We start from the raw sequence: 21135 nt of genomic DNA on the forward strand, positions 1-21135 counted from the left end.
TTTAATAGATGGCTTCAAGAAATGTTGTGTTTTTCTTAAAAGTTAGAAGCTATTCAGTTCAAAGACAATTGGGGAGTGAGTATTTAAAGTGGTGAGGCTGTCAGCACCTTCACCCATAAATGAATTTAAAAAACCCTCTAAAATACAGTACATATTTTCTGAGTTTATCTGATCAAGCCCTTTTTTTCTGATTTTTAAAAGAAACATTCTTAAGCAACCTGGATGAGCAATTACTCAGTCCTGATATTATTCATATTGGTGGAACCCACTCAAAATTCTCTGCAGAGATCAGTTCCACAAAATTGTTCCGTCATTCTGCTCTGACTCTCAACTTTGTCGGTCTGTCTTGGTTCAGTAGTATCCTGTCAAACAAAATTCAATTAATGGTAAGATTTTACTTTTCAATTGACCGCAGTTGAGCAGCTTCTTGGAGAGAGAGTCTAATTTCAGTAAATTGAATGGTTCAACAATTTTTAAAAATATTTTATTTAAAATTTTAAAACCACAATACATATAATCATAAATGAATTATATGTGCAAGACAATACATGTGGTATATATACTAATCGCTCCTCTCACCCCACCACCCACCTCCCTCCGATACCCATAAGAAAGAAAGAAGAAAGGAGGATATCAATGAATATATAAGTTTAAATCAACTGCCGTGAAACCAAGAACCACCATGAGGATGAGCTATTGAGAGTTTAAATTTTCAAACCAAGTTTTGAAAATATGGACTCCATGTTTTAAAAAAGAAATTACATTTATCACGTTCATTATGTTAATTTTTTCAAGAGGAATACAAGATCTTATTGCCATCACTGCATCCCCAAATCTGAATCAGACTTGGAACAAAAAGCTACATATTTCCTTGAAACAGCTAAAGCTAATAGTAAAAAAAATCAATTTGATAGTTAACCTTCATTTTAAACTAGAATTTATTTATAAATGGAATTCCATATTATTATTTGGCTATAATGACCCACCTATATTGAAATATTCAATTGAAGTATGGAATAAAATAGATTATGAGTTAGGGGGGAAAGGAAAGTTTTCATGTAAAACACTTTAATATCAAAATAAACTGTTTTACTGTTACTACTAAGGGTCCAACAATTCTTGAACCATTTTCATGCTCATGGACTAGTGGACATCAAGTGAATAAAACAGAGAATGCAAATAAAAATATTAAATATAATTAAATCACAAATCAATGATTTTATTTATGTTTCAATATCCTCAATCCATAGCAGAATCATCTTTTGAAAGTTTGTGCCCTGTGAAATAGAAAAATATGTTTCATTGATCTAATTACTGTATGAAAATAAAACAAGATTCAGATTGAAAGTGAGTGAAGAATTGTAACATTGATGTCAGGATGTTCTCAAATGCAGTGTGACTGTTTTTTTTTCAATTTTAGTAATCTCATAGCATATAGTAATTGCTTGTGAAGTAAAGTGACACACTCAATTTCAATCACGTTCTTGATAACTCCTATCTCAGACATGCATTACATTTCTATCTGTCCAACAGATAAAGGAGTCTTCAAAGATATTGTTGTTCAGCATTCTACTGAGGCTTATTTGATTTTGCTCTTCAACTTGAATGGACAGATGAATAGAGTTCCCCATCAGCCTTCTGGAATACCAAAACTTTTCCCTATATGGGTCATCAACCTCATATGGTGGAATCATATTCAAATTCGTATCCTGTGAGACAACAAAAAACTCGTAGAATGATGCACAACTTCATTATCCACTAAGCAGCGCAAATTAATTTAATGGAAATGTAATTCTCTGCACTGCATTTTACATGTTCTTATTAGAGCTAAGTTGATAGATAAAAATGGAAGTTTTTACCAACTTTCTCAACACATTGTCCTTTCAGAACAAACATATTTATATATGCCTTTTCAGAAATCCAGAATATTCCAATGCAAGCGACAGACAAGAAAATATTTGTGAAGTGTGCTCATTGTTGAAATATAGGAAATATGACAACCAGTTTATGCATAAAAAGGTTTGATGGCAAGATAACATATTATTTTGCATTGAGTCATATTGATTTGCGTTGAAGTATTGTTTAAGTTTATTGGTCACATTATACTTCATATAATGAGGAATGCTTTTCTGTCATCGGTCAAAGTTCCAACATCATTACCTTAATGCAAAGCACAATAGCAAGAGCACAATTACATTAGGTTTAGGGTTAACCCTAACCCTAACCCTAATTACAGTGTAGAGTTGTAATGGAAAAACAAGGATAATTTGCTACAAAACAAGGAGAGCAATGAGAACACTGTTGTGGGCTTCATGCAAGAGCCTAATGGCTGTGGGAAGAAATGGTCTTTCAGTCTATTAGCAATTTCACATTTTAAGCCTTCTGCCAAATGGACACAGTGTGATAGGTCTTTTGCTATGTTGGCTGACTTTCGTATGGAGATGCAGATGAAGTTTATGGAGGATGGAAAATTTGGATGATGTTCTAATCTACATTCAATGTATTGTTTATCTAACAGGTAAGAACATAAGAAATAGGGGCAGGAATATGCCATCTGACCAATCAAGTCTGCTCAGCCATTCAATGAGATCATGGCTGAACTGATGATTGTCTCATCTCCACCTACCTGCATTTTCCCCATGTCCCTTAATCCCCTTAGTATGTAAAATTTTTATCATAAATATATATTACTGAGGTAGCCTCCACTGCTTCCATGGAAGCAAATTCCATGGATTCACCACTCTCTGGAAAAAGCAGTTCCTCCTCATCTCTGTCCTAAATCTCGTACCTCCAATCTTGAAGCCATGTCCCCTAGTTCTAGTCTCCCCCAAACAATGGAAACAAATTAATACCTCTGGATCTGACAATATTTTTGTTGGGTGAGTTGAATCCTTTGAAAGATTTAGGATTAGATAAATTTCAGATTGCTTTTGTGTATTTAGCTTTATCTGTTGCAAAAAAAATGTATAGCAAGTACATGGAAAAATGCTAATGTGATTGATATTAATAGATGGCATAATGAGATGAAAACTTGTTTAGTAATGGAAAAAATTACATATGTTTTACATGATAATTATTCTTTTTTTTAATAAGTGGTCTTTATATTTAGAATATTTACATTTAGATTTACCTTGATTAGATTTTAATCAATATATTTCAGTTTTATTTTCTTTTTCTTTGGCTCTCCTAAAGAGAGTAGGCTGAGAGGGGGAGGGGGGTTCTTTTTTTATATATAAAGAATTTTTTTTATCGTTCATAATATGTATTTTTATTATTGTATGTAATAACTTTGTTGAACGAATAAAGTTATTAAAAATTCAAGGGAAACAACTTACCTACCCCTATCTTATCTATGCCTTTCATAAAGTTATATGTTTCAATCTGATCCCCTCTCATTCTTCTAAATTTCAGCAAGTACAGGTCCCAACCAACTCAATCTTTCCTCATAGACTATCCACCTCATCTCTGTAATCAGCAAAGTCAACTTCCTCTGGACATGGAATGAGGGGTGGGGGGTATTCCAGTATTGGCTCTTTTTCAGCAACTGAGATAGTAACAATGCCAGAATTCCACCTGTGTTAAAAGATAATCCAGCAATCCAGGACCAACTTGGGAAAGGGTGTGTATGCGTATCATTTTTTTTAGTGTATTTACGGGTAAGTATTTAAAACTTGGACAAAACATGGAAGTAGGGCAACAGTAAAAAGCTTTTTAATAATAATACTGCTGTCCAACTCTTTCACAGTGGTCCACAAACAAACAGCAAAGGGAAAAGGCAGAATCAATCTATCTGACAGTTCACTAGGGAACACATGACCAACAGGCACTTGGGGTTTATCTCATCCCAGATGTCGATGCATGCTCCCGTAAATGCAGAAGTCTGAAATGAGCTGCAGGTGAAAATGTCAGGAGTTGGAGCTGAAATGAGCTGGTGGTGAAATAGTGATACATCCTGGACTAGATTCATCATTTTGTTAGATGGGTGAAGCACTGATGTGTGGCCGGGAGGAGAATGCAAGATGATTTAATTCAAAAGTATATAATTCATGGTCTTGAGAGGACAGATTTGGGGTGGTTGTTGGTCTTTCAAAATAGGGCTTAATCATTCATGAATGAGATAGAGCATGTATCAAAGGGCATTGAATCGGGAACTCTACAGAAGAAGGGTGTGAATGCTTAGTTACTGAATGTATTCGAGACAGTCTCTGATGGACCTTCAGATATTAAGGGAGAGATGATAAGTATTAGGTAGTAGCATTGTGATGAAAGACCAGCCCCCACAGCCCCACTCTCAGCTGTCCCCAGCTGCCACTAGTCACCTTGTGCTGTGAACAAGCTGGTTTGTGTGTTTGTCCTCAGTTTGAACAGTCTGAAGCCCACTCCTCTGCTCCCCTGCCAGCCCTCCACTAGCCCCCACTGATAGACATCAGTGATTGGTAAGGGATTACTTAGGGTGGTAAGAAAAAGTTTGAAAACTTCTGTTTTAATCATACCTAATTGACTTGTTATGTGCATGGCTTTATAACTCCTAAACAAATGGGCCAATAAGAATTATTCTCAAGCAAAATATTTCAGTAACAATTAGGTCTAGAGTAGAGATTCTCAACCTTTTTTATCCACTTACATATCACCTTAAGTAATCCCTTACTAATGACAGAGTACATATGGAATAGGGATTACTTTAGGTGGTATGTGAGTGGGAAAAAAAGTTTGAAATCCATTGCTATAGGTGAAAAATTGCAGTAGATTTTCAATGCTCTTTTATAAATTGTGCACATAAGTTTTATTAAATTGGGCGCATATGCTCTTTGATTTTTTTTTGGACCAGCATTACTTTTTAGACTATCAAAGATCAGTAAGATTATTTCCAATACAATTATTAAATATTCATTACATATTTGGTTTCAATTTCAAAGGTTTTTTGGACTAAAAAAAGTTGTCTTGGCTAATATTATGTATCTTAATTATTTTTTACACCATCTTTCATTATTTGGAAAATTAAAGGAATTATCTTCCTTATTTGGAAGATTAAGGGAATTATCTCTTTTGTAGAATTATCCATTAATGGTGGTTTGATATTTTTTTAACAACTTTCTACCAAATATAATTTACATAATGCATTTTTTTAGCTATCAACAGATTTGAAATGTCCTGAATAAGGTAATGTCTAATTATCTAACATTACAACAATCAGATTTACTTGACACTTTGTTCTGGTTAAATCCCTTTCAGAAGAGTTGAATTGGCACTATTTATACTTACCTTAAATACTCTTATATTAAATTTGAGATCAGTCCTCATGGATAAGATTCGACAAACATAAGAATCAAAACTTCATCTAACATTATATTCTGAAACATGGGGAAGAATTACTAGACTAGTTAATACTTCTTCACTTTGTGCACATAATTTTTTTAATACAATTACAATTTAAAATAGTTCATAGATCTTGTATGTCTAAAGATAAACTAGCTTGCATCTTTAGCAATATGAGCTCTACTTGTGATAGATGCAACATTGATGTGGCTTCATTGACTCATAGGTTTTGTTCATGTCATATGCTAGAAACATTTTAGAAATATATTTTTTTAATCTCTATCCATGATACTGTTTATTCAATTACAACCTAAGCCCTTAACTCCTCTTTATGGAATTACAGATGTACCATTTATTTTGGCATATAAATCAACCTTCAGATAAGTTGGGTCTCCATTTTCAGTCTAATTTTCATAATTTTATCATATGTCAGGCATATTAGTTGACCCCCACCAAAAAAATTGTGTTGATAAAGCTGTCGGGCATTGCCGGAAGGTGTTGTTATCATGGAGCCTCGAGGAAAACAATGGAGTTAATAGAAGTGTCCAAGGAATCTACCAACTGTGTAGCTGCAAGAACATCTGAGATGTGTAAGAAGTTGATTAGGGATGAGAGATATAATGGAGAAAATACCAAAGAAACAATGTTCAATGAGAAGAGGACTCCTCCATTGGCCAGAGTTGGAAAATCATGTTTCAGAATGGGTATGTGAACAGTGGCAAGATTGCTACATAGTCACAAGAAATAAAATCCAAGCAAATGCAATGAAGTGGGCAAAGTCACAGTAAAGATTTTAAAGGTACAGTAGGCTGGTGATATCGTTTCATGAACAGTAAAAAATCTGGTATTACAACAAAAACAAAGTTTTACTGTATAAACAATGAGACTATGGACGTGTTTGCTGGGGTGTTGCCTCAGATTATGGGGTCTTTGCCTCAGATTATGATAGTGATTTTGTGGATTTTAAATGTTTATTTTTAAATAAAAATTTATTTCTAATATACTGGTTGGTAGCTTCAAAATGTGTTGTAGGTTGGGTTCTTTTTTGATGTTTCAATGGTCAACTTGCATGCCAAATCTATATCGAGAGGTTTTATGAGTTGAATTTAAGGTCTTATTTTTGTATCTGGCCTCTAAGTTGGCCCCTAATTTTTGTGATTTTTGAGGATTTCAAGACTCAACTTTTACACCAAAATACACAATAGGTTGTTTACCTGATTCTGCATATTGAGTTAGAGCTCTTTCTACATTATTAATGAGAAAAGCCATTTTATTTAAATAGAAAGGCTCTGATTGTCCTACATTGTTTCAATGCCTTTCTCATATTATGACTTTCTTAAATCTAGAAAAAAATCAGAAGTTATACTTCAGATAAAACTACTAAATTTGAAGAAACCTGGAAACCATTTATTGATTACTTTCATGGGATATAACTAGCATTATGCTATGAATTGCTGTATTTTCACTCATATAACACACACATGCATATAATATGCACACATAACGCACAGAAAATATTAAACTTTGTAAAAAAAATATTTGCATATAACACACATGCAGACACTATGCAGATGTAGTATTCTAAATACTGACTGACAAAATCAATTTGCATTTAAGTGGGACATGAGACAAAACACATACCAGTATCTGCCACAGTTAATCTCCCACAATTAACACTGAACCAACTTCCTGCAGAGGTGTCAGTCACCCCGTTATATAGATGATATCTTGCTGCAACACATTAACATGCTTTGGAGAATAATTAACTAAATAATCAAAGACAGGGTTCAGAGTTAAGAAAGGTTTTAATTTTAATGTCTCAAATCAAAGGCACTTGTTATGTTTATCCCCTCCCTCATGGTTGTGTCTGGGCAATTAACATTGATAAGGTCCAGTACCTTAGTCAGAATGTCCTGTTTATAGGATTACCATGGCATTCAGTACAAAGAAATTATCAAAATCAAAATTTCCCATGGACGCTATAAATTGTGTGAGTTCTTTCATTGCCACCATTACATTCTCATGCTTACTATAACATTCCCAGGCTTGCTATAAATTGCTGGCACATCTTTTCCCTGTCTGCTATAAATTGTGCGAATTCTTTCAATGCCATTATTACATTCCCATGCCCACTATAAATTGCTTGTTTGACTTTTCTATGCCCGCTATAAATTTTGTGCATTCTTTCAACATGTAAAAATGTTATCGTATAGTGGGTACATACATATAACGCCAGTGGGCTGATATCGCCTCAAACCGTGCATTTTGGCGCCTCACAGTTCGGTGGGCAGCAACCTCCTCTGAAGAAGACCGCAGAGCCCACCTCACTGACAAAAGACAAAGGAGGAAACACTCAACCCCAACCAACCAATTTTCCCCTGCAACCGCTGCAACCGTGTCTGCCTGTCCCGCATCGGACTTGTCAGCCACAAACAAGCCTGCAGCTGACGTGGACATTACCCCTCCATAAATCTTCTTCCGCAAAGCCAAGCCAAAGAAAGAAGAAAGAAACATATAACACATGGGTGGTCATCTGCTTTGTAAAATACACATATAACATGCGTATTATATGCATAAAATTACGGTAACTATTCCTTTCCAGACGTAATATAATTATTTTTAAATATTTTATTTATTATTTTCACAGGATCACGAAGCTTAACAAATCATTCAATTTTCCAGACATTCCTGCAGATGACGGAGCCTGTATTTATCCCCTCACCTCACCTCTTTGCACCTCTCAGCAATGGGGCCTTAAACCCCTACAAACCCTAAACAGGTAGAGAAAGGAAAAAAAAAGGCACGTTGTCTGTATCTTGTCCCATTGAGGACTAATTAAAATATCTCTATTTCTAGAAATAATTCTTGTCATTTTAGTTAACTGTAGGTTAGCCAGAGCTCTGTTTTAAACTGTTCAGCTGATTCTCGGGATAGGTCACTCAGTTGTATTTATATATATATATATATATATATATTATATTATATACATTTTTATTTTAGTAATTTAGTTTTTTTCATATATAATATCATAGTTATTGTGTGTGTGTGTGTGTGTGTGTGTGTGTGTGTGTGTGTGTGTGTGTGTGTTTGTTTTATTTCCACTACGATTTTTACCACACCCTTCTTATAATTGTGTTTTAATAAAAGTAACATTTGTTTGCAAACCTTTGTATCTAGTCTCTCTCAAACCTGATAATTTCTCAACATAACAATGACCAGTGCAGGGACTGACAATGGGCCACAGGGAGAGCCTCCTGACAGACTGGCACCATCCCCTAAAGATGATGATCACTGTTGACATTACTCACCATTATCAACCTAATTTCAAGTTCACATATGAGGCTGGGGGGAATATTTTTGAGCCACTTTTTGGAAAAAAAAGTGGGTCTAACATGCCATCAATATATGGTATTGTAGCGGCGGCTACTCTGCTCCTGCAATAACACATGCAACCAGACAGGTTGAGCTCAGTGAGCAGACTAGTTTATTGTAGGCTGCTGGGCTGCACTTATACTTCCAGCCCGGACCTGGCTGAGAACCGCGCTGGAGGGTGCTGTCGTCATCCGGGTGTCATGTGGTCCCCAAGCGCCAGTTTCTGAGCCCCGAGCTGGAAGGAAGGGAAACCCCTGACGGTGCCATTCTGGCCGGTTGCCCCGCCACTTGGCTTACAAGCAGGGGAAGTTCTTCTGCCTTGTGGTGAGCCCCCACAGTATGTTATATGTGACATTAGACGCCAGTGCTGTTGAGTTATTATTTGGGAAAAAATGTGGGTCTAACATTCCACCAAATAGGATATTTCATACATGACACTGGATGTTGATGCTGATGCTCTTTCACGCCTGGAACGCCATCTTGCAGTGTAAAAAGACACACTGACCCAGCATTTTGCTGAATTTGATCTTCCTTATGGCAATATCATGGGATTTCTGTGTAAAAATCTCTAAAGATTGTGGAGTTTTTCATGGAAGCAATAACGAAAATGTTGGTGCTTGGACCTGGAGTAGAATTGCATCAAGCTAAAGGAGAGAGTGCTACGAAATAGCTGTATTTGACCCCTCTCTGATAATTTCATTCAGCTTCCTCGTCATTCCCATGCTCATGCAACAATCAGAACAATCTTGAAGTTAGCTCTGAAAACATAAAGCTGAAGTTGCTCGAAATCTGAAACAAAACAAAAATGCTGGAATTCTCAGGAGGACAAACTGCATGATGAAAAGTCATCAAAATGAAACATTAAATAATTTCATCTCTTCAGGGATACGGTCTTATTTGTGCTCTGATTTGTGTGAGTGGAAGTTACCTCAGTAATTATATTTAAGACAAGGGTGGATAGATTTTGGAATAGAGGCTGGAACAGCCGGCAGGTGAGTACGGGGGCTGGTGCGGCCAGCAGGAGAAGAGGCTGGAGTGGCCGGCGGGTGAGTATGGGGGCTGGAGCATTGGCAAGTGAGTACGGGGGCCGGGGCAGCCAGCGGGGGAGGAAGCTGGAGCACTAGCGGGTGAGTACAGGGGCTGGAGCAGCCAGCGGCGGAGGAGGCTGGAGCAGCCAGTGGGGGAGAAGGAGGCACTTCGAGTCAGGTACTGGCATTATTTTGGCCAGCCCCCTTCTCCCCACTCCAGAAATCAGTCACGACAGTGTTGGGACAGCCTGTGCCGGCTGCCCGACAGCATGGGGACTGGGAGAGGAGCTGTCAGGTACTGGCCAGCTGACGGCCTCATTCAGATGGCTGGGGAGGCCACTGTTCTGCGGGAATTATCCCTCTTGGAGGAGGGTTACCAAACTCACCTTGCACAATAACGTGGCCTTCCCACAGCCACATTTTGCCAAAATATGTGGCTTTACAAGTGGGTCAATTGGCACTTTCCATGAAAGTGCTTACTGATGTGGTAGAAACACCTGGTGGAAATCTATACAGACTCAAAAAAAAAACATACAAAGTCAATATAGGGAGCATAAAGATCCGGTATGAGCTTGAGGTGCAAAGGCTATATAGCAGCTGTCTGACTGTCTGCACCATTAGGCACAACCTTGAATCATTTTCCTGAGAAGAATTATCATCCATGGCACTGCAATAAAATTTCCATCAAAACAAAGCATTGTCACTGAACCCCAAATGGCTTTGAAACAATGCAGTGGTAAATTGCACTATCAATGATACCCCTGGTGATTGTGAATGGCAAAATAAGTCTTTGTAGAGAAAAATATGTAATTTGACCAGAGTGCTGATCATTTCTCCTAATAATTTGTTATCCCACTTTATTTTGGACATAAAAAAGAAATTTCAACCCAATGCACTATTTCTACCTGGTGCATAGGCCTGTTGTTGGACGCTAACATCTGCTTTGTCTCTATAAATCTGTTAGTACTGTTAACACCCATTTTTGGGCATTAATGTTTTACATTGTGCTCTAAATGTTTTCCAAATTAATTAAATCCAACAATAATTAAGATAATTAATTGATTAATCTGAAGCATCCTTTTATTTTACTTGCATGTTCTGTTGTGGCGATCAACAAGCCAGATATTAATTTTGAACTCTGCCTGGGGACTGCAGTAGCATTCATTAGTCATGGATTTTTAGATGGCTTTGCAGTCACATAATCTCTGCATTAACCTTCCTCTTGTGTAATCCTGAAATCCATAACAATTCTGCTGAGTTTATTGCACCAAATAGGAAACAAGCAATACAGAGAACTTGGTACATCTTGAGACAAAGTGAATAAAGAGAATTGGTAGAAAGGTTAACAACCAGGAGACACAGTTTGAAGATGATTGTCAAATGAATCAGGGTTGACATTAGAAAAGAGGTCAGCCTTACTGGGTGCTGATGCAAATTTGAAAGAGAACTAAATGAACACTGTTACAAGATCAAACCAGCAACCACGAAGAAGACATATCACACAGGGGTAAAGATGAACAATTAATTTATTAACAAAAAATTCACCTTCAAACTTTAATTCAAAATCCCTTCTTTTATAACAATCCCCACTGGTTACTATGTAAATTCCTATAACAGTGTAAAACTAACAAATTCCCCAGCCTAAATATAACATATGTAAATAAAGTCCAAGTTATATTTCCAACCAGCCCACAGAAAAACTAAGACACAAAACACACAAGACTCGTAAAACTTTGATCTCAACCGAAGCAAAGATTATAAACAAAATTCAGTTTGTTTGGTAAACTGAAGCCAAAAGATCTTTGAGAGAGAGAGAGAGAGCGAGAGAGAGAGCACAAAATTCAAAGTTGTCTTGTGTTATTTGCAGAGAGAGGAACCACTGGTGTGGTCCAGATCCTTCTGGCTGCCTTTGGAATGTTCATCCTTTTTGAAATCCCAACATCCTAAATTCTCGTCCAGACCATGACTCATGCTTTGGGCCTCCTTCCACTCCACAGCACCACCCAGTGGTGGTTTATCATCCAAGTCCAGAAATTTTTAGATCATTTTCTGCACATGCTCAGTCCGTCTCCCACTCTCTCAGCAGTCCACCTTCACCTTGGCTCTCTAAGGCAAATTGTCACTTTTCAACACAAAACCACACAACACATCAGCCAATACACAACACAGAACTCTGTAACAACACGGCTGGATGGAGTGGCCATGGAGAAGATGTTTCCAGTAGTGGGAGAGTCTAGGACAAGATGGCACAGCCTCAGAATAAAAGGACCTCCTTTAACAACTAAGATAAGGAGGTATTTCTTAGCCAGAGTGAGGTGATTCCGTGGAATTCATTGCCACAGACATCTGTGGAGAACAATTCATTGAGAATATTTAATCCAGGGGTTGATTAGTTCTTGATCATTATTGGTGAAAAGGTTATTTGTAGAAATCAGGAAATGGGGTTGAGAGGAAAAATATGTCAGCCATGATTTGAAGGGAAAAACAGGCTTGATAGATCAAATGGCCTAATTCTGTTCTGATGTCTTAGGGCTATTGTCTAACACTTGAGGGAGAACAAATTGCGGAGTTATAGTAAAAAGCAACAGGGAACAGGTTAGATTAGTGCTGCAGATAACTAACATAGATTTAAGGGGCAAAATGGTATTTTTTTGTGTTATTTTTGATAACCATCTCAACTCATTTCATTTAATATATTGAGGTGCATTATATTTTCAAAAGAATGGGAAAGAATGAATCCTTCACTCCTATCCTTTTCCATCAAAACTGATAAAAACATAAATCTAAAAGTCACTCCAATTCCGTCAACCTTTATGAACTACAGTATAACATTGCATTTATATCATCTTACTCTTCCATCCAAATCTTAATGTAATGCCTTCAGGCTGGGCCACTGGATTGGCTAGAATTAAAGAGATGTCTGACTAATTTACTGAGAATGCACTGACACTGGATGTTTGGTATCAGCAAGAAGAGGTTTCCCATTGTGATTTACTGTAAATTTATGTGGTGCCAAATGCCGAATTAAGTTCCAAACTTTTTTAGATTCAACCTGTAATGTATTTCATCTTAATTAAGCATTTTTTTACAAAGCAAAAGCTTTGTATTCAAACATCACTGTGATGTTTGTCTTCATTTCATTGTTGACCCTCAGAGCACCTTTGTTTTTGTTTTGCTTCCTGTGAAACTGAAAGTAATTTTCTGTACCTTTTTCTTCTAAAAGTGAAAGAGATTTCCTAACTATATAATCAATTTGCTTCAAACTTATCAGCCATAAGAATTTAAGTAATTATATTCCTCCCCACTAATCACAATTTCATTATACTTAAGCCAAATTACAATTTAATCACTTCACCTTCCTCCATTCACAATTCTTTTCATCATATTAAAATTTAAAAGGAGGGTTAATAATTAAATGTGGTTTTTTTTTCTCCCACTCAGGTACCCTCTTAATTAATTAGACTAGAAGTTCTTCATTTGAAGCTGTCTCATTCTCCAGAAGATCCTCCACCCACGTTGATCACAAGGCTTAAAGCTGAGAGTAAAAAGGCTGTTTTTTTTAAAAAACTCTCATTTATATTTGACATTCACTGCATAACTTCATCTCCTCTTCCTCCCAAGATGCTTTTTTAAAAAAATGAGCAAGGTTTTCATCGATAATCCTTAAACACGTTTTGGGATTTTCTGCAAAATTACCCCTCTAGTGCAACTGTGATGTATCTTGAAATGGTGTGCAAAGTTTAACAAAAGCAAGCTGTTGATACTGTAAACATGGTCTAGAATGTTCTTTTTATGACACCCTGGACAAAATAAGTCATCAACCTGTTAAAATGTGGAATGTAGCTATGCCAGTTTTGTTCTCCCCTTCCATTTGTCGGGCAAAAGATACATGAACTTAAAAATGCAAACAACCAGATTCAAGGAGGTTTACTTCTGGTTGTCATCAGAATTTTAAACAGATCTTCCCCTTGACTTATTTGAAAATGTATTCATTTTCCCATTTGATAAAAGCCCAGAAGACCCCAAAACTCAGCAGCAACTGAAATTCATGAAGACAACTGATTACTTAAACAAAAGTTGCTTTAATTATCTTTAAACATGAAAACAGGATCAAATTTTATCTTATCACTGTTAACTAACCTAACTTAACCAGCTTCTAATTCTAAGTGCATGTGTATGTAATGTGTGTTTAAGTTTAGAAAAGTTCTTTGATTCCAATCTCACTTCTCATTCCTCGAAATTTACTGGTTGCAGGCAATTCTTATACTGTGCACAGAATTTAACATTTATGAAGTTCACCAGGCTTTGGTGTTTGAAAGATAAATGGGTACCACTCAAGAAGGTTCTTGTCAGTTTTCAGAGAGAGATTTGTTGTTCCTGGACATAAACTGATCCTTTTTAATCAGTCACGTCAGTATCTTGATGAATAAACTTGCCCACTCAAAGTTTTCCAGATGATAACCCTCTTTCTTTCAGGTCACCACAGAGTCCCTTTTCGTTTCTCTTATTTCAAGTGAAATATTGGGCAGCCAGTCCTCTCTTGCATGAATCACAAGGGCTTTGACCCAGCTAGCAAAACACTCATACCCTGTCTTCCAAATGGGGTTTTCCACAAGCTTACCAGCTTGTCCTGTTCCTGTCCCAACTGCTGCTGCTGGCTGCAGCACTGCAGAACTGATGATCTCTCTCTCTCTCTCTCTCTCTCTCTCTCTCTCTCTCTCTCTCTCTCTTCCCCCCCCCCTCTCTCTCTCTCTCTCTCTCTCTCTCTCTCTCTCTCTCTCTCTCTGAGAAAAGGCCTGTCTGACTCTCTGCTTGCAAAACCACATGAGACTCTTAGAACAGCAAGCTGCACTCCAGACAGCCTGCAGCTCTGATCTCTTTCATTGGTTGCTTTTCAAAACAACAATCTATTAGTGAAGTCTCTTGGGCACTCCCCAAAATTTTTGCAAAGGTCACCCTGCCTGGTTTGAGCAGAGCTCCAGTATTTTAAATGAGATCTGTTTTGAAGTGTTTGTATGTGACCTACACTAAAAAACCTGCCCCAATTTATCTTCAAAAACATATCTATAAACAATATAAACACAACATAATCTGTCACATATTGTATATTAAATGTTCAGCACTCCCTTACTATTTTCCATCTTTTCAGTTCCACCATGTTTAATCAATTGAGGTAAACGATTTCATCAATGAGTAACTTTGCACTGGTCAGTCAAATACTTGTTCAAATTGGCAGTGACATCTAGTGTTGAAACTAAGAATTGCAATGGATATGCAGTGCAATTTATTGTTAGAGACTGTGATCTAATAGGCAATATTCCATTTTATTTTTAAAATTCACCCTGGGCCACTTGAAAATAGGCAACGGGCTGCAGTTGGCCTGGGGTCTATAATTTCGGCTCCCCTGATTTACAGAGCATAGTTTCCTTTTTGCAATTCAGAATCTTAAATGTATCTTACACTGGATAAACATTATGCTCATAAATGGTATTTGCTTTCAATTATACTTTTCTCTTTACCATAAACTACAGTATTGTCATACATTTTTCCATACTCTGCACCATTTGATTTATTGTAACACCATTGCCTATATTGTCATCTTATTTATTCATTTATGTGTTTTTTTTTATTTATATATTTATTTGTTGTTATTGCACTACTTGTTATTAGTTAACTTGCCAGAATAACATCCAGAATATAGGTATCTATTGTATCTTGGTTAGTGTGAAATTAGTAATTCAATTCAATTTAATTCTCTTCAACAGTGGTTTTCAAACTGCCCCCTTCCCCCAAACTCACATTCTACCTTAAGTATTCCCTATGCCATAATTGATATGTGATTAGTAAGGGATTGCTTAAGGTGGTATGTGAATGGAAATAAAATGGTTGAAAACAACTGTTTTAATCATACCTAATTGACTCGTTATGTGCACGGTTTCATAACTCCAAAAAGAAATGGACCAGTGACAATTTTTCTCAAGCAAAATATTTTAGTAACGATTAGGTCCAGACCAGTGGTTCTCACCTTCCTTTCCCTATCACATGCTAACTTAAGCAATCCCTTACTAATCACAGAGCACTTAGAGCAGAGGGATTGCTGAAAGTGGAATGTTAGTTTAGGGCGGTAGTTTGAAAACCACTGCTCTACTGTATTGGTTAATATGGGGGAAAAAAACCTCAAGTGAGTATGAAAACAAGAAACATACTGTTTTGTTACTAAAGTCTCATGGTGAATAGTTGGGATACACAGCACCTAAATCCCCCTCCTTCTCCTGGTCTTCCAACCTGCCCTGCCCATCATCTGTTGGAACCTTAACTATCCATCAAAGGTGAAGTTGTGACTTCACTGCCAGTCTTGAAGCAATGGACTGTTATCAACTGGAAACCATGGAGTTTACCTTTCCTAATGCAATCAGGCTCAGGGCAGACCATAGAACTGAATACAGCAGCGGAACTGGCACTTCATCCCACAGTCTGCACCAAACAAAATCCCAAATTAAACTACATGTCTTCTGCCTGAATATAATACCATTGCATATTCTTGTGTCTATCTAGAAGCCTCTTAAATACTACTCTCATGCCTATTTCCACTATTACCCCAGTAGCATATTCTAGGCACCTACCACTCTCTGTGTCTGGTGAAAGAAAGACTGCCTCACATGTTTCCTTTAAACCTTGTACCCTCACCATGAGTATATGTCTTGATTTAAATTTAAGTCAATTTGTTATATCATGTGCAGTACATTGAGAAGGCTTCTTCTGTAAGTCACACAGGTTAGATCCAACATCCATCAAGCCATTTCAAGAGGAAGTGTATAAATAATAGTATAGAGTTACAAAGGAAAAAAAATACATCATTTAGTACCAAACAAGTGCAGCATGGTAGCACTTATATGTGGTTTATTCAGGAGTCTGATGGCTGCGTCAAAGAAATGTTTTTAAGACTCTCAGCATGTGCTTTCACACATTGAGCCTTCTCCTCAATTAGAAAAGTAAGAAAATAATGTGTCCGCCATGTGATCCAGACAGAGTGAAATGTAGATGGAGTCCATAGAGCCGAGGAAAGTTCGAACTATTTTCTGATTTTGATCAGAGTAACTCCCGCTAGTGAGCAACACTTTTACCCCAGGTAAAAAAGATTTTGATTGTCTACCCTCTCAATGCCTGTCATAATTTTATAAACTTCCATCAGGTCTCCCCTCAGCTCCCAACACTCCAGAGTAAACAACCCAAGTTGGCCCAAACCCACCTTATTGTTTATATCCTCTAATCCAGAAAACATCTTGGCAAATCATCCTTCTAATAATATAGATCTGCACACAGTATTCTAAGTGAAACTGAAATGAAGTGTGGAATAGTTGTAAAATGATTTTATTGTACTGATACCCATTGCCTTCATTAATAATGCATACAGTACAAATCCCATTATCTAGCACCTACGGGGATCACAGTTTCCGCATTTGCAAATATTCCGTTTGACACTATGTATGCATTCATTTCTGCATTCAGTTTGTAAAATTGTTGCCCAACCTCATGCTATGTCAAATCCTACAGCCCCATTGTGGAATGAGCTGCCAACTAAAGTGGTGAATGCAGGCTCAATTTTAACATTTAAGAAGAATTTGGACGGATACATAGATGGAAGGGGGTATTGAGGACTGTTGTCAGTATCCAGGTCAGTGGAACTAAGTAAAATAATAGTTCAGCACAGTCTAGAAGAGCACAGTTTCTGTGCTGTAATGTGTGGTTCTACGGTTCTATGATCTAATCTCAACATTTGATATAAAGCGAATAGTTGCCAAATATAATGCCATAAATTCATATCCCTGAAATACATCTTTTGATATTAAGATGAATTATTTGTGATTCAGAAATTAACCAATCATTAGTGTTAACAATTGTACAATGAGAAGCTATTTTTAGTGCTGTTATTACAATGAAGTTGATGTCTGGTTCTTCTGCAATGATCCCTTTCCCCGGACAAAAGATATTTGCATTTTGTACTGAGTTAATACTGCTATTTCATGGATGTTTTGGGTCTCAATGCAGATATGAATCATGTAAGAGAAAGTTATATGCTCTGATGTTTATTGGTTCTATTTTTCCAATGAAGATAGGTGAGATACAAACCAGAGGACATGGGTTAAGGGTGAAAGGGGAAAAGTTCAGGGGGAAACATGAGGGGGACTTTTTCACACAGAGAGCAGTGGGAGTGTGGAATGAGCTGCCAGCTGAAGTGGTGAATGTGGATAACACACAATAAATAACATGAGAGGCAGAGACTGAGTCACTGATCCACAGGTTTTTATTCACAATGGACAGGGACCTCATCCTGTGCTGAGACCTAGGCTTTCTGGGGAAGGGTCAACGTGTTAGAGGCTTTATACAAGTCAAAGAGGGGGGAGCTGCAGGTACAGTAACAGAATGGGCAGAGCCAGGTAATCAGGAATTCAGCAGTTCACATTTACCCATTGTTTTTTTTAAATTAACTGGCAGGATAATTTGGGACTCAAATTCTTACAGGTTAAACCAGTCCAGTGGCTTCATCCACCGTTCTGACCAGTGGAGCGGGTGGGGCTGCTGTCTTATCCTGGACCTCCAGCACTGTGTCGACCTGCTGGGGGTATGATGGATCGACTGGAGTAACTGAGTTGGGTGGGAAAGGGTGTGATGGTATGTATGGAAGGACAGGGGGTGCTACTTGATGGATATACTTGGAGTGCTACTTGGCGGACCATGTGCACATGGTCTTGGTTGGAGACCATTTCTTCTTGCCCATCGGGGTAGGTCACGTATACGTATTGGGGGTTTGCATGGATGAGCTGAACCCTTTCGATCAGGGGGTCAGTTTTATGGCCCTTTACGTGTTTTCATAGCAGGACTAGCCCTGGAGACATCATCCAAGTCCTGTTGTGGACTTCCTGGGGAAAAAGAAAATTCTTTCATGAGGGGTAGTGTTAGTGGCAGTACATAGCAGAGATCAAGTCCTGTGGAGTGCCTATGGAAGGACCTCCTGCCAGTGAGAGACAGAGAATCCCCTGGAATTTAGAGCAAGAAGGATGGCCTTCGACTCAGTGCCGTTCCCTATCTACCTGACCGTTCCCCTGGGGGTTATAACTCATGGTCCTGCTGGTGGCAATACCCCTGGCCAGCAGGAATTGGCACAACTACTTGCTTATAAACAAGGATCCCCAGTTGCTGTGGATATACGACGAGTACCCAAACAGGGTGACCATATAGCACAGGGCCCCAATGACTATGATGGTGGTCATGTGAGGGCAGGGAATGGCAAAGGAGAACCATGAATACTCGTTGATAACTGTGAGGAAGTATCTGTTGTGGTTGGTGGAGGGAAGGGGGCCCTTGAAGTCCATGCTCAGGCACTTGAAGGGGCATGTGGCTTTTATCAGGTACATCCTGAATGGTTGGTAGAAATTTGGCTTGCACTCCACACAGAACCTGCACTCCCTGGTCGTATCCCTGGCATCTCCAATGGAGTATGGCTGATTCCAAGATTTGATAAAATGAAAAAAATGTCTCATGACACCAGGGTGGCAGAGGTCATTATGAAGGGCTTTGAGGCGATCCATCTGGGTGTTGTCACATGTCCCTCATGACAGGGCATCTGTGGGCTCGTTGAGCTTCCCTGGCTGGTACAGGATGTCATAATTGTAGGTGGAGAGCTCGATCCTCCATCTCAAAATGTTATCGTTCTTTATCTTACCCCACTGATTATTCTTGAACTTTATGCCACAGCCCGTTGGTCCGTGAGCAGGGTAAATTTTCTGCTGGCCAGGTCATACCTTCAGTGCCATACTGCCTCAACTATCACCTGAGCCTTCTTCTCTACAGAGAAGTTTCAGACTTCAGGGCTCTGGAGGATGTGGGAGAAGAAGGCAACAGGGCAACAAGGGTGGCAGCCAAGGAAAAAAATCAATTTCCACCTGGAAAGGGGAAGATTCATCCATCACATATGTTGCAGCTTTCGTGATGTCATCCTTTATGCAACAGAAGGCTGCCCGTGCTTCATTTGTCAGGTGGAAGGAGATGGACATAATTTGAAACCCAGTGGGTGTAATAAGAAAATAAACCCAGGCACTTTTTTAGGGTATTAAGGCTGTGGGGAAGGGGGAGGTCTACCAGAAGCTGCATGCAATCGGGGTCGAGGCCAAAGACCCCATTCTCCACAATGTAGCCAAGGATTGCCAATCAGGTAGTGCGTAAAACACACTTATCCTTATTGTGGGTCAGGTTTAGATGTTTGGCGATGGTAAAGAATTTCTGGAGGTTCGCGTCATAGTCTTGCAGGTTAGGGCCACAGATTGTGACATTATCTCCATATGGGAAGGTGGTGTGCAGATCGTTTTGATCTACCATCTTGTCCATCTCCCATTGGTAACACCGAAGGGGACCCTGAGGAAGTGGTAGAAAGCTGTATAGTGACAATTCTCAGGGCAGATAGGGAGTTGGTGGTAGGTGGATTTCAGGTCTATTGCGGAGAACACACGATACTGGTGACCATATTAATGATAGAGGAAAAGGGTTTGTGTTTAGCTGCATGTAGCAATTAATGGTTTGACTGTAGTCATTCACCATTCTATATTTACTCCCACCCTTGACCACCACCACCTGAGCTCTCCAGGGGCTGGTGCTGCCCTCAAATAATCCCCTTCTCCGTGAGTTCTCGTGCCTCTGCTTTTATAAACACCCTCTCCTCCTCACTGTATAACCTGCTTTTTTAGCGACTGGCTTACAGTTAGGGGTGAGGTTGGCAAACAGCACAGGGGGGTTGATGTGGAGGGTAGAGAGACTGCAGGTTGGTTGGTTGGGCCAGCGGGGGAGCGAGGGGGTGAGGGGAAAGCAGAGCATCCAGTTAAGGAACTGAAGGTTGCTGACCATGAGGGGTGGGAGAGGGCCATTATATTGCATTGTGACACTCTTTAAATGGCACTGGAAGTCTAACCCCAACAGTACACAGAGCTGTGCAGAGCTGTGACATAATGAGGAGCTTAAAGTCTCTATACACTGTTAGCGTCACCATAGTGTAGTGTGTGGAGCTCTGTTGAGTGAGACTTTAAAGCTAGGGAGACTTTGTAGGCGACTGGCTTTGCCTCAAGGGAGTAAGTTGGATAGTGTCGAGATGAATAAAGCTCTCAGTGCTTCTGCTATTGAAGAGGCATGGAGTCACCTGGCTGTTGAGGAAGATGTCTATCATGGAGCAGACGAGTTGGTGAGGGCTGTTCTGGTCCAGCACCCACTGAGGCCAGGGTCGGTCCATGGTCTGACCCACTCTAACTTACAGTCTGGGGACATAATGGCAGCACTCACGTAGTGGCACGGGTCTCCCTGGAAATTAGCGGCATCCAAGATGGTGGTCCCCATGTCGCGGCATGATCATCACTGAAGATGCTGGCATTCA

The sequence above is a fragment of the Narcine bancroftii genome, chromosome 4, assembly GCF_036971445.1.
Source record: "Narcine bancroftii isolate sNarBan1 chromosome 4, sNarBan1.hap1, whole genome shotgun sequence".
NCBI classification, from domain to species: domain Eukaryota; kingdom Metazoa; phylum Chordata; class Chondrichthyes; order Torpediniformes; family Narcinidae; genus Narcine; species Narcine bancroftii.